The following is a 20,048-nucleotide window of genomic DNA, read 5'->3' as shown; positions in this document are numbered from 1 at the left end:
ACAATGTTAATATAATCAAAACATAATATTGTCATTCTGATTGTGGACTCAATGCACTCCAAAGTGAACAGTCGTTTCATAGAGACTGAAAAGGAAAGTATGGCTGCCTAAATACATTCACTCAGTAACCAGCTTAGGCTAGGTAACCAACCTGAAACCAACCTGATTCATAATAGTGACATGATGCTCCCCTCTGACAGTTTAATTAAGATTATCTTTGTTGCTGTTAATGGTGAATGGGTCCTACTTTACAGTTCATAGACAGGGCCTCGTCCATCAAAGAACATACACACACGTCAAAGATGAGACGTCTTTACTCTCCCCTGGTTGATTATCTGAAGAGCCAAAGAGCAACGCCGGCAGTCACGACCATGAATCATGTACAAGGAGGGATGAATGTGGAAAGAGAGAGGAGGAAGAAAATAAAGGTTGAGTGAAGTTACTTTTAAGTAACGGTGGGGATGAATAGATCTTGGCGTGGCAGCGGCGAGGCAGGATTAGGTATGGGCAAGGCATTGGGTCTTCCGGCAAAGTCCGCTGGACGGGACACCACTCATTTCCCAACAATGCTCCGTGCACCTCTGTCTGTCTCCGTCTGTCTCTATCTGTCTGTCTTTGGCTCAATCTCTGTCTTTCTCCCTGGTTCCTATCTCTCTCTCCGTGCTACCCACTTCTGCCTCTCTGTCTGTCAGTCGGTCTGTCTCTATTAATGCCCTGCCCTTTCTCTCCCCCTCCTTGTGCTCTCACTCTCTCCCTCCCTCTCCCCCCTTTCGCTCTCTCGCTCTCTCGCTCTCTCGCTCTCTCGCTCTCTGTCATGGTGGGCAGGCTTCCAGTAGAACACTCAGGGGAGGGAGAGGCCGGCTCAAGAGGGGTGACAGAGGGGGGTCATTTATGGAACGGGTATATTTTGCAAGATAATGGACACCAAAATAAGCAGGGCGCTCTGATTCCCGCATACACAAACAGCCACTGCACATGACCATTAGGGACGCAAAAAGAAAATAGACTCAAACGTCAATTGATGTTCGACAACTCAGACTCATGTCGCATGTGGCAAGGACTACAGACTAAAAAGGCAAATCCAGCTGTGCTGTGCCCACAGAAGCCTCCCTCCCAGACCAGCTTAACACATTAAATGCTCGCTTCGAGGCAGACGAAACCAAGCCATCCAGGAAGATTCTTGTTGCTCCGGACGACCAGGTGCTTTCGCTCTCTGAGGCTGACGTGAGGAAAACTATCAATAGAGTGAATGCTCACAAAGCTGCCGGCCCAGATGGCATCCCTGGCCGCATCCTCAGTGTGTGCTGACCAGCTGGCGGGCGTCTTCGCTGACATCTTCAGCCTGTTCCTGTCCCAGGCTGTAGTCCCTACCTGCTTTAAGGAGACCACCATCGTCCCATTGCCCAAGAAAAACAAGGTGACATGCCCAAATGACTATCACCCCGTCGCACTCACCTCAGTCATCATGAAGTGCTCACAGAGGCTGGTCATGGCCCACATCAAGGCCAGCATGCCAGGCACACTGTACCCACTCCAATTTACCTACCGTTGCAACAGATCCACTGACAATGCAATTTCCGTAACACATCTGGACAAGAGGAACACCTATGTGAGAATGCTGTTCATTGACTACAGTTCAGCATTCATCACTACTGTTGCCACCAAGATCGACACCAAGCTTAAATTTTTTACATTTACATTTTAGTAATTTAGCAGACGCTCTTATCCAGAGCAACTTACAGTTAGTGAGTGCATACATTTTTCATACTGGATCCCTGGGTCTGGACACCACCCTCTGCAACTGGATCCTGGACTTCCTGACGGGCAGACCACAGGCTGTGAGGATTGGCAACAACACCTCCTCCACACTGACTCTTAATGCAGGGGCCCCCCAGGGGTGTGTCCTCAGTCCTCTGCAGTACTCCCTGTTCACCCACGATTGCGTGGCTTTGCAAGACACCAACTCCATCATCAAGTTTGCTGACGACATCACGGTTGTAGGCCTGATAACCAACAAAGACGAGTCAGTCTGTAGGGAAGAGGTAAGTTAACTGGCATTGTGGTGTCATGAAAACAACCTCTTCCTCAACATCAGCAAAACACAGGAGTTGATTGTTGACTTCAGGAAGCATAGGAGGGAACATGCCCGATCCACATCAATGGGACTGCAGTAAAGAGTCACGAGTTTTAAGTTCCTCGGCGTCCACATCACTAAGGATTGGTCATGGACCAACACCACCACCACTCTTGTCAAGAGGGCGCAACAGCATCTCTACTTTCTAAGGCTGTTGAAGAAATTCTGCATGATGCCTCAGGTCCTCTCCAAATACTACCGCTGCACCATCGAGAGCGTCCTGACCGGTTGCATCAGGGCCTGGTACGCAAGGCCCTCCAGCGGGTGGTGAAGATGGCCCAGTACATCACTGGGACCATGATCCAACCCATCCAGGACATCTACTCGAAACGGTTCCTGAGGAAGGCACGCAGCATCATCAAGGGCCCCACACACCCCAGCCACGAGCTGTTGTCTCCCGTATCGTCGGGCAGACAGTATCGGTGCATGAGGTCTGATATCAACAGGTTCCGAGACAGACAGTTTCTATCTACAAGCCATCAGACTGCCTAAAACTTGAACTGGACTGACCACCTGCTCTGATTCTCCGCACCTTAGCACACATCTCACTAACTCATGCACAGACCCACACAGACATATATGCGCGCGTGCACACACACACACACACACACACACACACACACACACACACACACACACACACACACACACACACACACACACACACACACACACACCAGAACTACTGCTACCAGACTCTTATTATACTGCTCAATTTATACACTTGCCCCCATCCCCCCCTTCTAGGGCATAACATGTACTTTTTGGTCCACCAGCCACTGTGGCAGGTAGATAAAAAAAAATCTACCAGCCACTCAGATTTCTTATATATATTTTCCCTGCTAAAATTACACCAACAAAACACAAAAAAATGGATGAGCATGCTTTGTAATGTTTCTAAAACAATACATTTATTACTAGTAAGAAGTAATGTGGTATATTGTTTAATTTCTTTTTTTGTGACTTGAGTCTTTTAACCAAAATATCACAGATGAGACAAATGTTTCACCTGCCCTTTTAAGAGTGGGAGGTTACCTTGGTAATGCAACTCGAGTCATGTTTCTGCCTGTGAGATTGAGTCTGACTAGTACAAGCATTGTCTTCTCTTCCCTAGCAGTTGAAACTAAAACATAGAAAAACAACCTAGCTTGTGAACAAAACAATGTAAATTGGCAAGAAACACAAGGACAAAGTCTCACTTCAATATACTTTTGTTTCAAGTACATTTAGACCAACATTTATGCCTGTGCGCAACGCTTCTAAAAATTTATAGATGTGCGCACAGCCCCCAGCCAGGCAGTGTTGCAGCGCGAGGTGGAATAGGCTATAGCTATAGGATTCGTAGTTCTTTGACTTTGTGCGATTTTAATTTACCAGCTATGAAATAAAACGGCAGAAATACTTTGAAAACGGCTACTGCAGCATTTATTTGACTATAAATGTGATCATAGTTGACTATTTCTATTCACAAATGCGAGTGAAATGCTAGCACTGTGGAGCCCTGACAATCCACCAACGTGGTTGGTGAAATAGACATCTTACCCGCCAATGCCAAAATCTACCCGCATTTTGGCAGGTGGCAGGTGTTAATTTTAGGCCCCCTTCCCCTAATTGCTCCTGTAAGTCGCTCTGGATAAGAGTGTCTGCAAAATGACTAAAATGTAAAAATTTAAATCTATAACACAAATTTCTGTGAATTTGGTCGGGTCCCACAAAAAGTGACATATTGCAGCTTTAATTATTGGTCATATTTCATAGAAATGTGGAAACACTGGGCAGTTACTTTAAGGCAGGACTCCTGCACTCTCTCACACACTCCTTCACATTGTGTATATATACACACACACACTCACACTCTAATAATAATTTCTTTATTGTGTCCCTTTTGGAAAATGTGTCTTGCATCTCCTCTCAAACTCAACAGCACAGTATCACCACATATAGTACACTCTCGCACACTCCTCCACTTTAGGTCTCCCTAGGACAAACCTGAATAATAAAGCCTTAATAATTTAAACAAGAGAGTGCAGCCGGCTTGAAATAGTACAGTACAGATACACTCTGTCCAATTACTAGAGCAGGGGTTGTCATCTCCGGTCCTGGAGAGTGCCGCAGGGTTTTTGTTCCAGTCCAGCACTGAATCCCATAATTCCCACAAATAAACTGATTTGGATTAGTGGAATCTGGTATGTTAGTGCTGGGCTGGAACAAAAGCCTGCACTCCATGTAGCTCTCCAGGACCAAGGTTCATGATCATGAATACTAGAGTCTACTAGAGTGTCTTCTAATAAGGTCAGATTATTTTCTTCTGGTTTACAGTAAACCTTTCGTTGTTGTGAGATTGTCTGCCGAGCGTATATCACCAGTGTGCTGGAGTGTCTTCCTTTTTTTCTTCTTAACCCTTTCAACCTTCTTTCCCTCCACAGCCTACCACTGACTCCAACCTCCCCCACCCCCCGGTGACTCCTATCTCCCCCGGGTCCCCGCCGGGGGCGGCCAAACACACCTGCAATCACCTACACACCATCGGAGGCACGGAGGGTCTCAAGAACCGCTGCAACCACAAGAAGTGGCCTCTGATAACGCACGTGTCCAGCAAGAGGAGGAGCCAAGGAGTGGTCACTGTGCTGGCTGTGGGGAGGTAGGAGAGAGAGAGAGCGAGAGAGAGCGAGAGTGTCTGAGAGACAGGAAAGGTGGTGGTGGTGGTGGTGATTGTGTCAGTATAAAGGTTTGTGGATGTGCATGAATTTTTTCTCACTGAGAGAGACTGCCCAGTTCAAGTGAATGAGTGTGTATCAACAATCCTCCACTTCTCCCTTCCTGTAGAATAGCTGATTTGAATGAAGAGTGGCCTCTGTTTTAATTTGCTCATCCAGATGAATGGAAGCGTACATCTGGGGTCGCGCTGACCTGGGAGGGAATATTCATTACGTGATTTAATTGAATCTGTCAAGTGCCAGGGAGTGTGATGTTATGGGATCCTCAGTGAGAATCATAACATAGCCCCCGGGTCAGGCAGGAATACATCTTAAATAACATCACACTAATGTCACTATTGATCAACTCTGACTGTAATATCAATGTTAGGTTATGGTTGATTGGCATGTGAGGACCATTTGTTATGTTGATGTTAAAGGCCCAGTGTAGTAAAAAATTAGATTTTCCACAAGTATGAGGTTGGACTAATACTGTGACGTTTTGAAAATGATGATGAACCCTTTAAGTGTAAGAGCTGTTTGAAAAGACTGCCTGAAATTTCAGCCTGTTTTGGTGGGATGGAGTTTTGGCCTGCCTGGTAAATTTTGTTAATAGACCAATAAGAAAGAGTTCCAAACCTCTCTGCCAATAAGCTAGTTTTCCCTCCCCACTCAGACCACTCCCAGACAGTCTTAGCAAAATTCTTGCTTGAGAAACTACTCTTTGCTAAGAAGCTATTTTTGTTTATTTTGGATAATTTTAATTTAAAACAATCACAGTAAGGTACTTAATTGTTACCCAGAAATGATTTGATATTGAGATCAAATCAGCTGCATTGGACCTTTAATATACACTCCCCTCTATGTATTTGGACAGTGAAGCTAAAATAAAAAATGTGGCTCTATATTCCAGCATTTTGGATTTGAAGTAAAATGTTTCATATGAGGCGACAGTACAGCATGTTACATTTTATTTGAGGATATTTTCATACATATCTGTTTTACCTTTTAGAAATGAAAGCACCTTATGTATCTAGTCTCCCCCATGTGAAGAAGTCATAAGTATTTGGACAAATTCACTTATAGTGTATCGAAGTAGTCAAAAGATTAGTATTTGGTCCTATATTCCTTGCACACAATGACTACATCAAGCTTGTGAATCTACAAACGTATGCGTTTGGTTGTGTTTTTGCCCAATAGTAACTAAATGGTGAATGGAGTAATTTTCTATCTTAAATATTTTTACCCCTTTTTCTCCCCAATTTCGTGATATCTAATTGGTAGTTGTAGTCCCCTGTAGCTCAGTTGGTAGAGCATGGCGCTTGCAACGTCAGGGTTTTGGGTTCGTTTCCCACGGGGGGCCAGTATGAAAATGTATGCACTCACTAACTGTAAGTCGCGTCTGCTAAAATGAAAATAGTTGCAGTCTTGTCCCATCACTGCAACTCCCGTATGGACTCGGGAGAGGTGAAGGTCGAGAGCCATGCGTCCCCCGAAACACGACCCTGCCAAGCCGCGCTGCTTCTTGACACACTGCTCGCTTAACCCGGAAGCCAGCCACACCAATGTGTCAGAGGAAACACCGTACAACTGGCAACCGAATTCAGCGTACATGTATGTGCCCGGCCCGCCACAAGGAGTCGCTAGAGCGCGATGGGACAAGGACATCCCGGCTGGCCAAACCCTCCCCTAACCCGGACGACACTGGGCCAATTGTGCGCTGCCTCATGGGTCTCCCGGTCACAGCCGGCTGCAACACACCCTGGGATTGAACCCGGGTCTGTAGTGACGCCTGTAGCACTGCGATGCCACTCGGGAGGCCAGTAATTTTCTTTCTAACTGAGTAGATAAGATGTTTCTGAACACTTCTAAATTAATCGTGATAATGCCATGATTAAGAAAAATCATGAATCATGAATAATGATGAGTGATGCCATTCAGAGGCTACAACAAAACATGCCAACTAGGCTTGGGCGGTATACCAGGGTATTTGGAAATAGCCACGGGATTGTTTTTCAATACCCCCAATATCATTGAAACTAAGTTTCTCAACACGTTTTCATATTTGTAGCTGGTTTTTAAATAAATACCTGCAGTCAACTTGTGCTATATGTTAGGTGATAAAGCAGATCACATTCTTCATGTCACCTGTCACATTATTTTACATTATGAAGCTTACCATAGTTCCCCAGAACATGTTTGTTTGTTTGTTAATAGCACAACGGGAGCAGGCGAGTCCAGCTGTGTATTGACTGGGGTCGCGTTTTATATATATATTTTTTCAACAGAGTGATCAGGGACGTGCAACTATAGTGTTCCTTCATAGAAAATACATTAGTGCAACACATTCGGCAGAAAATAGCTTCATTTTCATCAGATGACAACAGAAGTGCAACGCTATTTGGCTGGCAGCCACACAGGTAAATGAGCTTACAATGAAAAATCAAGGTATTTTTTGCTATGTTTATAATAGAAAGAATGTAGCCAGCTACATTTCCTAATGTTTTGTTTAAAGTTAATCTTGCAATCTACCAGATAATAGTAGACTGGCTACACTGAAAGAAGTACCTGAGCAAAGTAGCTACACATCAATCAGATGCTGATAGAATGCTTGTTGTGAATTCTCATCCAGTGGAGAAGTGCAACTGAAGCACGATATTAGTTTGATGCCGGGCAGAAATTACAATAAGAAGCATTTTAGATCTGCGTTTATAAAACGTTTGAAGATATTTCTTATCCGTTTTATATTTTTTCCTGCGTGAGAAATGCAGAAGTCTATGTTAAAGCGACAATAAGTTTAACTTGCTAGTTATCTAAGTAACTGGCTGAATTATAAGGTGACGGGGCATCATATTGTGTTAGCTTTCTGCCGTGTTTGAGAAGTCAAAGCCCTTTTGGATGAGTTATCTGTACAGCTGCCACTGCTATCTTGATTTTCTTGATTTTTTCCCCCTCTCAGTTCTCTGCCCATCTGCTCCTCCCCCCTCTTCTCCGAGCAGAGCTGGCAGGCCCTTTGCCCTAGCGAATCCAGACTCCACACAGACACAGCGTGTACACATGCTGCTACAGAGCCACTACTGTTCTTCCTTCAGACAAGTATGCATCAAAAGTTTGTTCATTTGCACAATGTCTCTCGTTCATATTCGCTTGTAATGTCCAAACTCACCAAAAATGACATTCGGCAGCTCCTACCTTTTTATATTTTAAATTTTTAGTCATTTAGCAGACGCTCTTATCCAGAGCGACTTACAGTTAGTGAGTGCATACATTTTTCATACTGGCCCCCCGTGGGAATCGAACCCACAACCCTGGTGTTGCAAACGCCATGCTCTACCAACTGAGCTACACGAGGCTATATATCAGTTTCTATTTGTTTTTATCGCCCATTGATTGACAGCATTCATTCAGGTAGAGACACATTAGCACCTTGGGACCAATGCTTTACACTCTACCCAAAAGCATAATCAGCACTCTAACTCCCCCTTGCGGTGGTCTGGAGCAATGAAGCAGTGACGCAGGGTAACATACTAAACCACAAATTACCTCAATGTCCCGCGGCATAATCTCGAAACGTTTAATTGAGAAACCACTGTGTAACTTTGTGAGCTAGATTGCCTGTCATTTGCGCTTGTTACCATGTTTAGCTAGCAGCCTCCATGGAAATGTGCTATTACTTGTGCTAATTTTGTTAGCATTCTGGTAATAGACGCCCAATGATATTTTTTGCATTTTTTGGAGCCCCCTTGTGTACTAAACCGGTAATACTGTAAATAAAGGAATGAGAGAAGGACGGTATGAAGATATGAAAATCTGGAAACCGCCCAACCCCAATTCTAACCTCTCACCAATAACAGGGGAGGTTAGCATTTTGGGGGCTTATGATCTTTGTGCCTCTGTAACCTTCTCACTCATCATTATTCACGATTCATTCATGATTATCCATAATAATGGTAGCATCCAAATGAATGTAGAAGTGTTCGGAAACATCTTATATTCTTAATTACAACAAAAGTGATTCCAAAATGGCATTATTCACCATTTCAGTTGTTATTGGGCAAAACATAATCCAAAACAAACCGCAAATGCATCCAACAAGTTTGTAGAGTCATAAACCTGATGTAGTCATTGCGTGCTAGGAATATGGGACCAAATACTAAACCTTTGACTACTTCAATACACAATAAGTGAATTTGTCCAAATACGTATGACTTCTTCAAATGGGGGGACTAGATGCATAAGCGCTTTCATTTCTAAAACATATGTATAAAAATACTCTCAAATAAAGCTGAGATTATTTACTGTCGCCTAATATGAAACATTCACGAATCTAAAATGCTGGAGTATAGAGCCAAAATGTAGCTTCACTATCCAAATACATATGGAGGGGAGTGTAGATGTGAATTGTCAGTAGGGGTTGAATTGAGATTTTATAGGTAGAATATTATCCAACATGGGTTGATTTTTAGGTGTATTTATGTTGTCATGATTCTCACTGCATCTCTGCCTCTCCACAATTTAACCCCTCATTGCCAGTAGTTGCCGCTGTTGTACTCCTAATAGTACTTATTCTTAACTTGATTCCTCCAGTTATTGTCAATTGCAAGCATGTTAGTGGCCATGATGTTATGTCATCTTTGTCACCGGTGTTATGGTCTGATCTGTCAGGTTCCGGGTGACAAAGTGTGACAAGGAAAGGCCTGCCAGAGAAAGGTGGACCCTGCTCATAACAGACTCCAACGGGAGCATGCCTACATCGCCAACGGAGACAGAGCCCCCCATGAGCAGGACCACCTCAGTCACAACAGGTCAGTCTGAGGATAATATTCAATTAAACTTTATCACCCGAGTTCACGTAAATGTTTTGATTCAAAAGGCTCATAGTGTCATAGTCCAAACAGGAAATGAGGCTGAATGAACTGTTTCGCTGCCAGACAAGGCTCCGTTGATAGCCAGGTGTAGCGGTGGTAAGGATTCACTCCATGGTGCTGAAAAGGAAGCTCTTCTGTTGGGACAGCTTTTTATTTTATTTTATTTTATTTCACCTTTATTTAACCAGGTAAACCAGTTGAGAACAAGTTCTCATTTACAACTGCGACCTGGCCAAGATAAAGCAAAGCAGTGCGATAAAAACAACAACACAGAGTTACATATGGGGTAAAACAAAACAAAGTCAAAAATACAACATAAATAAATATATATACAGTGTGTGCAAATGTAGCAAGTTATGGAGGTAAGGCAATAAATAGGCTATAGTGCAAAATAATTACAATTAGTATTAACACTGGAATGATAGATGTGCAAGAGATGATGTGCAAATAGAGATACTGGGGTACAAATGAGCAAAATAAATAACAATATAGGGATGAGGTAGTTGGGCGGGCTAATTTCAGATGGGCTGTGTACAGGTGCAGTGATCGGTAAGGTGCTCTGACAACTGATGCTTAAAGTTAGTGAGGGAGATAAGTGTCTCCAGCTTCAGAGATTTTTGCAATTTGTTCCAGTCATTGGCAGCAGAGAACTGAAAGGAATGGCGGCCAAAGGAGGTGTTGGCTTTGGGGATGACCAGTGAGATATACCTGCTGGAGCGCATACTACGGGTGGGTGTTGCTATGGTGACCAATGAGCTAAGATAAGGCGGGGATTTGCCTAGCAGTGATTTATAGATGGCCTGGAGCCAGTGGGTTTGGCGACGAATATGTAGTGAGGACCAGCCAACAAGAGCGTACAGGTCACAGTGGTGGGTAGTATATGGGGCTTTGGAGAGAAAACGGATGGCACTGTGATAGACTACATCCAATTTGCTGAGTAGAGTGTTGGAGGCTATTTTGTAAATGACATCGCCGAAGTCAAGGATCGGTAGGATAGTCAGTTTTACGAGGGCATGTTTGGCAGCATGAGTGAAGGAGGCTTTGTTGCGAAATAGGAAACCGATTCTAGATTTAACTTTGGATTGGAGATTCTTAATGTGAGTCTGGAAGGAGAGTTTACAGTCTAACCAGACACCTAGATATTTGTAGTTGTCCACATACTCTAGGTCAGACCCGTCGAGAGTATTGATTCTAGTCGGGTGGGCGGGTGCAAGCAGCGTTCGGTTGAAGAGCATGCATTTAGTTTTACTAGTGTTTAAGAGCAGTTGGAGGCTACTGAAGGAGTGTTGTATGGCATTGAAGCTCGTTTGGAGGTTTGTTAACACAGTGTCCAATGAAGGGCCAGATGTATACAAAATGGTGTCGTCTGCGTAGAGGTGGATCTGAGAGTCACCAGCAGCAAGAGCGACGTCATTGATATACACAGAGAAAAGAGTCGGCCCAAGAATTGAACCCTGTGGCACCCCCATAGAGACTGCCATAGGTCCAGACAACAGGCCCTCCGATTTGACACATTGAACTCTATCTGAGAAGTAGTTGGTGAACCAGGCGAGGCAGTCATTTGAGAAACCAAGGCTATTTAGTCTGCCAATAAGAATGCGGTGGTTGACAGAGTCGAAAGCCTTGGCCAGGTCAATGAAAACGGCTGCACAGTACTGTCTATTATCGATCGCGGTTATAATATCGTTTAGGACCTTGAGCGTGGCTGAAGTGCACCCATGACCAGCTCGGAAACCGGATTGCATAGCGGAGAAGGTACGGTGGGATTCGAAATGGTCGGTGATCTGTTTGTTAACTTGGCTTTCAAAAACTTTTGAAAGGCAGGGCAGGATGGATATGGGTCTGTAACAGTTTGGATCTAGAGTGTCACCCCCTTTGAAGAGGGGGATGACCGCGGCAGCTTTCCAATCTCTGGGGATCTCAGACGTTACGAAAGAGAGGTTGAACAGGCTAGTAATAGCGGTTGCGACAATTTCGGCGGCTAGTTTTAGAAAGAAAGGGTCCAGATTGTCTAGCCCAGATGATTTGTAGGGGTCCAGATTTTACAGCTCTTTCAGAACATCAGCTGTCTGGATTTGTGTGAAGGAGAAGCGGGGGGGGGGGGGGCATGGGCAAGTTGCAGCGGAGGGTGCAGAGCTGGTGGCCGGGGTAGTGGTAGCCAGGTGGAAAGCATGGCCAGCCGTAGCAAAATGCTTGTTGAAATTCTCGATTATTGTAGATTTATCGGTGGTGATAGTGTTTCCTAGCCTCAGTGCAGTGGGCAGCTGGGAGGAAGTGCTCTTATTTTCCATGGACTTTACAGTGTCCCAAAACTTTTTGGAGTTAGTGCTACAGGATGCAAATTTCTGTTTGAAAAAGTTAGCCTTTGCTTTCCTAACTGCTTGTGTATATTGGTTCCTAACTTCCCTGAAAAGTTGCATATCGCGGGGGCTATTTGATGCTAATGCAGTACGCCACAGGATGTTTTTGTGCTGGTCAAGGGCAGTTAAGTCTGAGGAGAACCAGGGGCTATATCTGTTCTTAGTTCTGTATTTTTTGAATGGGGCATGTTTATTTAAGATTGAGAGGAAATTACTTTTAAAGAACAACCAGGCATCCTCTACTGACGGAATGAGATCTATATCCATCCAGGATACCTGGGCCAGGTCAATTAGGAAGGCCTGCTCGCTGAAGTGTTTTTGGGAGCGTTTGACAGTGATGAGGGGTGGTCGTTTGACCGCGGACCCGTTACGGACGCAGGCAATAAGGCTGTGATCGCTGAGATCCTGGTTGAAGACAGCGGAGGTGTATTTAGAGGGTAAGTTAGTCAGGATGATATCTATGAGGGTACCCATGTTTACGGATTTAGGGTTGTACCTGGTAGGTTCGTTGATAATTTGTGTGAGATTGAGGGCATCTAGTTTAGATTGTAGGATGGCCGGGGTGTTAAGCATATCCCAATTTAGGTCACCAAGCAGTACAAACTCTGAGGATAGATGGGGGGCAATCAATTCACATATGGTGTCCAGGGCACAGCTGGGGGCTGAGGGGGGTCTGTAGCAAGCGGCAACAGTGAGAGATTTATTTCTGGAAAGGTGGATTTTTAGAAGTAGAAGCTCAAACTGTTTGGGCACAGACCTGGATAGTATGATAGAGCTCTGCAGGCTATCTCTACAGTAGATTGCAACTCCACCCCCTTTGGCAGTTCTATTTAGACGGAAAATGTTATAGTTGGGGATGGAAATTTCAGCATTTTTGGTGGCCTTCCTAAGCCAGGATTCAGACACTGCTAGAACATCAGGGTTGGCGGAGTGTGCTAACGCAGTGAATAACTCAAACTTAGGAAGGAGGCTTCTGATATTTACGTGCAGAAAACCAAGGCTTTTACGGTTACAGAAGTCAACAAATGATAGCTCCTGGGGAGTAGGAGTGATACTGGGGGCTGCAGGGCCTGGGTTAGCCTCTACATCACCAGAGGAACAGAGGAGGACTAGAATAAGGATACGACTAAAGGCTTTAAGAACTGGTCTTCTAGTGCATTGGGTACATAGAATAAAGGGGGCAGTTCTCCGGGCGTTGTAGAAAAGATTCAGGGCATTATGTACAGAAAAGGATATGGAAGGATATGAGTACAGTTCAGGTAACCCTAAGCGTTGGGTAACAATGAAAGAGATAGCATCACTGGAGGCACCGATTGAGCCGGTCTCGGCGTGTATGGGGGGTGGAACAAAGGAACTATTTGAGGCAGTTTGAGAGGGACTAGGGGTTCTACAGTGAAATTGTATAATAAGAACTAACCCAAACAGCAATAGGCAAGGCATAATTGACATGGGAGAGAGGCATAAAGCAATCACAGGTGTTATTAGAGAGAGCTAAGACAACAACTGGTAATAGCGATAACGTTTGGGCTGAGGCTAAACAGAATAAACAGGACAGGGTACCGTGTAAAGGAACAGTCCAGCAGGAATCAGCTGTGCAGCTGAGTGATCATAAGGTCCAGTGAACAGCAATATGTGAGTCCGAGAGCAGTTCAAATTGGTGCTTTAGCACAGCTAGCAGGGAGCACAGTTGTAGTTTGCGTGTGCTAGCGGGCCGTGGCTGGCAGATGGATCTTCGTGGTCGTCGCAACGGGAAGCCTGTTGAAACCACATCAGACGATTTCGTCGGCAAACCAGTCGTGTTGGATCGGCGGGGCTCAGTGTCAACACTAGGAGGTCCCGTCCGGTTGACAGAGAGGGTAGATAGCCGGGAGATGGGCCTGAGGCTAGCTCAAGGCTAACTGGTGCTTGCTATAGGGCAATGGTAATTAGCCAACAACAGGTTGCAGCTAGCTAGCTGGTTGCGATGATCCGGCGCTAGGGTCCAGTGATTCCGGCAGAAAGTCCAATAAGCTCTGGGTCGATAGCACGCTGTGCAGACTGGCCGACGAATTGTCCAGGCTAGAGCTAGAGCTGGCTGGTGGATAGTGTAGGCCACGGACAATGGTGAAGACGCTAACGGTGACTAATAGCAAGTAGCCATTCAGTTGCAGCTACACTCGTTTCAGCTTAAGGTTCTTGATGAAAGTTATAAAGAAATAATAGAATCCTTTCCACGTTGGGTGAGGCGGGTTGCAGGAAAGTATATTTAGTTAAAGAATGAAAAGTAAAAATTTAGAAATATATACAAAATAGACAAAAAAACAAGAAACGGGATATTTACACTAGGACAATGAATAAAACCGCGACCGCACTGCTACGCCATCTTCACGACAGCTTTATGTAGGCCGTAACAGTTTGTGGGCACCGTTTGTCACCGTTTATAGTACAATTAATGTATTGTTTAGTGTTGTGTTGTGGCTTTGCTGGCATGCATCGAAACATTTTTTTAAAAGTTTGCTCCACCAAGATTTACATGCTAAAATCGCCACTGCCGACACCAACTTATATTTACTGTGTTAATGACAGGAGGTAATGTTGTGGACTGGTTTATGAATGTCACGACATTGTCACTACCAGTGTCCTGTCATGTGTAAATTGTAATAATACTGCAGGGGTGATTGTATTTCAAGACGTTGACAATGACGTTCTGCATGTAGTGGAAAAATACCTCACAACAATAGAATTGGAGCATTCATTATAGTAACTATGCTTAAAACACCAGCCTTCTCTACATCACCACACCCATGGCTATAGACATTAGCTAATACTATCCTACCCTAATGTACACGCACGCATGCACCCACACACAGGGGGTAAACAGTAGTTGGGATTAAGGGTAGAAAGCGTCAGGTTGAAAACTAGCCCTGAGTGGTGACAGAGTACAGGACATGGGATAGCAACGAGAGGACCTTGAGCAAATATTGACTCTAGTCTTGTTTGCCCTCGCTCTTACCTTGGACAAACTGGTGACACCCATGCTTGGTTATAATATCTATCCTTCTCCCTATTCTCTCCTCTCTCTTTTTCTCTCTGTTCAATTAACTAAGTTCACATGATATGTTATGGGTACATAATCGCAATGGAAGTAGCAAGAGGATACTATTAAAGGCCCAGTGCAGTCAAATGTGATTTTCCTGTGTTTTTTATATATATTCCCACACTATGAGGTTGGAATAATACTGTGAAATTGTGAAAATTATGATAATGCCCTTTTATTGTAAAATTTGTTTGATCTAGAGTTCCAAACCTATCTGCCGATAGGTTTTCAGTTTTCCCCTCCCCACTTATATCACTCCCAGACAGTCCTAGCAAAAGTCTTGCTTGAGAAATTACTCTTTGCTAAGAAGCTATTTCTTTTCACATTAAGTTACTTAATTGTTACCCAGAAATGATTTAATATTGAGATAAAAATGGCTGCATTGGATCCTTTAAATCAACAACACTGAAATAATGTTAGGAATAATGTCTCTCTTTCTCTCTCCCTCCCTTATGTTGCAGGCTGCTCAGTGCTGCGTGCTGTGTTCGTAAGGTTGCTACATAACATGTGGCTCCTGTTGAGATGCCATGTTGTGTTAGCCAAGAAGAAGAAGTTATCCGCCCCCGGGGGAGAACTTCAAAGGTCCAATGCAGCTGTTTTTATCTTAATATCAAATAATTTTTGGGTAACAATGAAGTACCTCGTGCGTGGCCACCTAGTCGTTGGTGCACAGGGAGTACAGGAGGGGACTAAGCACTCACCCCTGAGGGGCCCCTGTGTTGAGGGTCAGCGTGGCGGATGTGTTGTTGCCTACGCTCACCACCTGGGGGAGTCCCGTCAGGAAGTCTAGGATCCAGTTGCAGAGGGAGGTGTTCAGTCCCAGGGTCCTTACCTTAGTGATGAGCTTGGAGGGCACTCTGATGTTGAACGCTGAGCTGTACTCAATGAACAGCATTCTCAAGTAGGTGTTCATTTTGTCCACGTGGGAAAGGGCAGTGTGAAGTGCAATAAAGATAGCATCATCTGTGGATCTATTGGGGCGGTATGCGAATTAGGGTGATGTCACCAGGCAAGCCAAAACTCCATCCCACCAAACAGGCAGAAATTTCAGGCAGTCTTTTCAAACAGCTATACACTAAATGGGCATTATCATAATTTTCACAATTTCACAATATTATTCCAACAGTGTGGAAGTATATATAAAACACAGAAAAATCATGTTTTTGACTGCACTGGGCCTTTAAACTTCAGAAAAACTTGTCTTGTTTGATTAACACCTTGCTAAAACTGTCACAACAGCAACCCTATGTTGTAGTGCAACGGAGGTGATTCGGCGAAGCACATTTGCTTGATTAATAAAGTTTATCTGAGACCTGAATACTTGTGTTCCAGATACTGTATGTGCTTTAACCAACTCCTATAGCCTACAACAAGGATAGTCAAAGAAGTTGGCACATGTGCAAATCTGAGACCAGGCTTATAACTCTACCCTTTTCTTTGAATCCCAAACATAGACATTGTATGAAAAGTTAATCTCAAAACATACAGTAGGGAAAAAAAGTATTTAGTCAGCCACCAATTGTGCAAGTTCTCCCACTTAAAAAGATGAGAGAGGCCTGTCATTTTCATCATAGGTACACGTCAACTATGACAGACAAAATGAGAAAAAAAAATCCAGAAAATCACATTGTAGGATTTTTAATGAATTTATTTGCAAATTATGGTTGAAAATAAGTATTTGGTCAATAACAAAAGTTTCTCAATACTTTGTTATATACCCTTTGTTGGCAATGACACAGGTCAAAAGTTTTCTGTAAGTCTTCACAAGGTTTTCACACACTGTTGCTGGTATTTTGGCCAATTCCTCCATGCAGATCTCCTCTAGAGCAGTGATGTTTTGGGGCTGTCACTGGGCAACACGGACTTTCAACTCCCTCCAAAGATTTTCCATGGGGTTGAGATCTGGAGACTGGCTAGGCCACTCCAGGACCTTGAAATGCTTCTTACGAAGCCACTCCTTCGTTGCCCGGGCGGTGTGTTTGGGATCATTGTCATGCTGAAAGACCCAGCCACGTTTCATCTTCAATGCCCTTGCTGATGGAAGGAGGTTTTCACTCAAAATCTCACGATACATGGCCCCATTCATTCTTTCCTTTACACGGATCAGTCGTCCTGGTCCCTTTGCAGAAAAACAGCCCTAAAGCATGATGTTTCCACCCCCATGCTTCACAGTAGGTATGGTGTTCTTTGGATGCAACTCAGCATTCTTTGTCCTCCAAACACGACGAGTTGAGTTTTTACCAAAAAGTTATATTTTGGTCTCATCTGACCATATGACATTCTCCCAATCCTCTTCTGGATCATCCAAATGCACTCTAGCAAACTTCAGACGGGCCTGGACATGTACTGGCTTAAGCGGGGGGACACGTCTTGCACTGCAGGATTTGAGTCCCTGGCGGCGTAGTGTGTTACTGATGGTAGGCTTTGTTACTTTGGTCCCAGCTCTCTGCAGGTCATTCACTAGGTCCCCCCGTGTGGTTCTGGGATTTTTGCTCACCGTTCTTGTGATCATTTTGACCCCACGGGGTGAGATCTTGCGTGGAGCCCCAGATCGAGGGAGATTATCAGTGGTCTTGTATGTCTTCCATTTCCTAATAATTGCTCCCACAGTTGATTTCTTCAAACCAAGCTGCTTACCTATTGCAGATTCAGTCTTCCCAGCCTGGTGCAGGTCTACAATTTTGTTTCTGGTGTCCTTTGACAGCTCTTTGGTCTTGGCCATAGTGGAGTTTAGAGTGTGACTGTTTGAGGTTGTGGACAGGTGTCTTTTATACTGATAACAAGTTCAAACATGTGCCATTAATACAGGTAACGAGTGGAGGACAGAGGAGCCTCTTAAAGAAGAAGTTATAGGTCTGTGAGAGCCAGTGAGAGGCAATTTTTTTTCTCAATTTGTCTGTCATAGTTGACGTGTACCTATGATGAATATTACAGGCCTCTCTCATCTTTTTAAGTGGGAGAACTTGCACAATTGGTGGCTGACTAAATACTTTTTTCCCCCACTGTAAGTATTTGATCACCTACCAACCAGTAAGAATTCCAGCTCTCACAGACCTGATAGTTTTTCTTTAAGAAGCCCTCCTGTTCTCCACTCATTACCTGTATTAACTGCACCTGTTTGAACTCGTTACCTGTATAAAAGACACCTGTCCACACACTCAATCAAACAGACTCCAACCTCTCCACAATGGCCAAGACCAGAGAGCTGTGTGAGGGCATCAGGGATAAAATTGTAGACCTGCACAAGGCTGGGATGGGCTACAGGACAATAGGCAAGCAGCTTGGTGAGAAGGCAACAACTGTTGGCACAATTATTAGAAAATGGAAGAAGTTCAAGATGACGGTCAATCACCCTTGGTCTGGGGCTCCATGCAAGATCTCACCTCGTGGGGCATCAATGATCATGAGGAAGGTGAGGGATCAGCCCAGAACTACACGGCAGGACCTGGTCAATGACCTGAAGAGAGCTGGGACCACAGTCTCAAAGAAAACCATTAGTAACACACTACGCTGTCATGGATTAAAATCCTGCAGTGCACGCAAGGTCCCCCTGCTCAAGCCAGCGCATGTCCAGGCCCGTCTGAAGTTTGCCAATGACCATCTGGATGATCCAGAGTAGGAATGGGAGAAGGTAATGTGGTCTGATGAGACAAAATAGAGCTTTTTGGTCTAAACTCCACTCGCCGTGTTTGGAGGAAGAAGAAGGATGAGTACAACCCCAAGAACACCATCCCAACCGTGAAGCATGGAGTGGAAACATCATTCTTTGGGGATGCTTTTCTGCAAAGGGGACAGGACGACTGCACCGTATTTAGGGGAGGATGGATGGGGCCATGTATCGCGAGATCTTGGCCAACAACCTCCTTCCCTCAGTAAGAGCATTGAAGATGGGTCGTGGCTGGGTCTTCCAGCATGACAACGACCCGAAACACACAGCCAGGGCAGCTAAGGAGTGGCTCCGTAAGAAGCATCTCAAGGTCCTGGAGTGGCCTAGCCAGTCTCCAAACCTGAACATAATAGAACATCTTTGGAGGGAGCTGAAAGTCCGTATTGCCCAGCGACAGCCCCGAAACCTGAAGGATCTGGAGAAGGTCTGTATGGAGGAGTGGGCCAAAATCCCTGCTGCAGTGTGTGCAAACCTGGTCAAGACCTACAGGAAACGTATGATCTCTGTAATTGCAAACAAAGGTTTCTGTACCAAATATTAAGTTCTGCTTTTCTGATGTATCAAATACTTATGTCATGCAATAAAATGCAAATGAATTACTTAAAAATCATACAATGTGATTTTCTGGATTTTTGTTTTAGATTCCGTCTCTCACAGTTGAAGTGTACCTATGATAAAATGTACAGACCTCTACATGCTTTGTAAGTAGGAAAACCTGCAAAATCGGCAGTGTATCAAATACTTGTTCTCCCCACTGTATGTGTGAAATTTGTTTTGATTTAGAATGGACCATTATCATGCACCTGTATTGAAACAGGGGCAGCACTTAAATAGCGAATGGAGAATGCTTTTCCCCGTGGTTTATTTTCATGCCAGCCAGGTAGGCTATACTCCTGTTATAAATATAAGCAATGAGCTTAATATTAGGGAAGTTGAGAAATAAATATAGTAGCCCTAGCCTATAGAAAGCTGAAGGGATCCTCTGTTTTCTCCCGCAATTGCATAGCCTATAGAAATGTTGCGCAACATGAGCTCATGGGCTCTCATGAAGTGTTTGATTAGATCTTCGAATACATTTGCATTGATGTCAGAGTGAAAGAGGGACAATAGAGTGCTGAGTACCAGGCAGTTAGCAAGTTTGGTAGGCTACTAATGACCAGCAGCAGCATCATAGCTTGGAGAAGCCTAATTACCGTGACTAAACGGTCATGTGGAATTTGACTGCCTTCATGACTCGTGACCGCCGG

The 20,048-nt window shown here is 44.4% G+C and overlaps 1 pseudogene across 1 annotated transcript in view; it reads left to right on the top strand.

The window, feature by feature from the left end:
- The window catches only part of LOC311113011 (RELT-like protein 1), a 40,267-nt pseudogene extending 23,848 nt beyond the window's left edge, over positions 1-16,419 (top strand). Inside the window, exons 5-7 of the transcript XR_014615935.1 lie at positions 4,561-4,775; positions 9,496-9,635; positions 15,596-16,419. The product of XR_014615935.1 is annotated as an RELT-like protein 1 (transcript). The remainder of the gene's footprint in view (positions 1-4,560; positions 4,776-9,495; positions 9,636-15,595) is intronic.
- The last annotated feature ends 3,629 nt before the right edge of the window (positions 16,420-20,048 follow it).

The sequence above is a fragment of the Coregonus lavaretus genome (assembly GCF_964263955.1).
Source record: "Coregonus lavaretus genome assembly, chromosome: 39".
Lineage (NCBI taxonomy): Eukaryota > Metazoa > Chordata > Actinopteri > Salmoniformes > Salmonidae > Coregonus > Coregonus lavaretus.
This window is presented reverse-complemented; position numbering and strand designations above follow the sequence as displayed.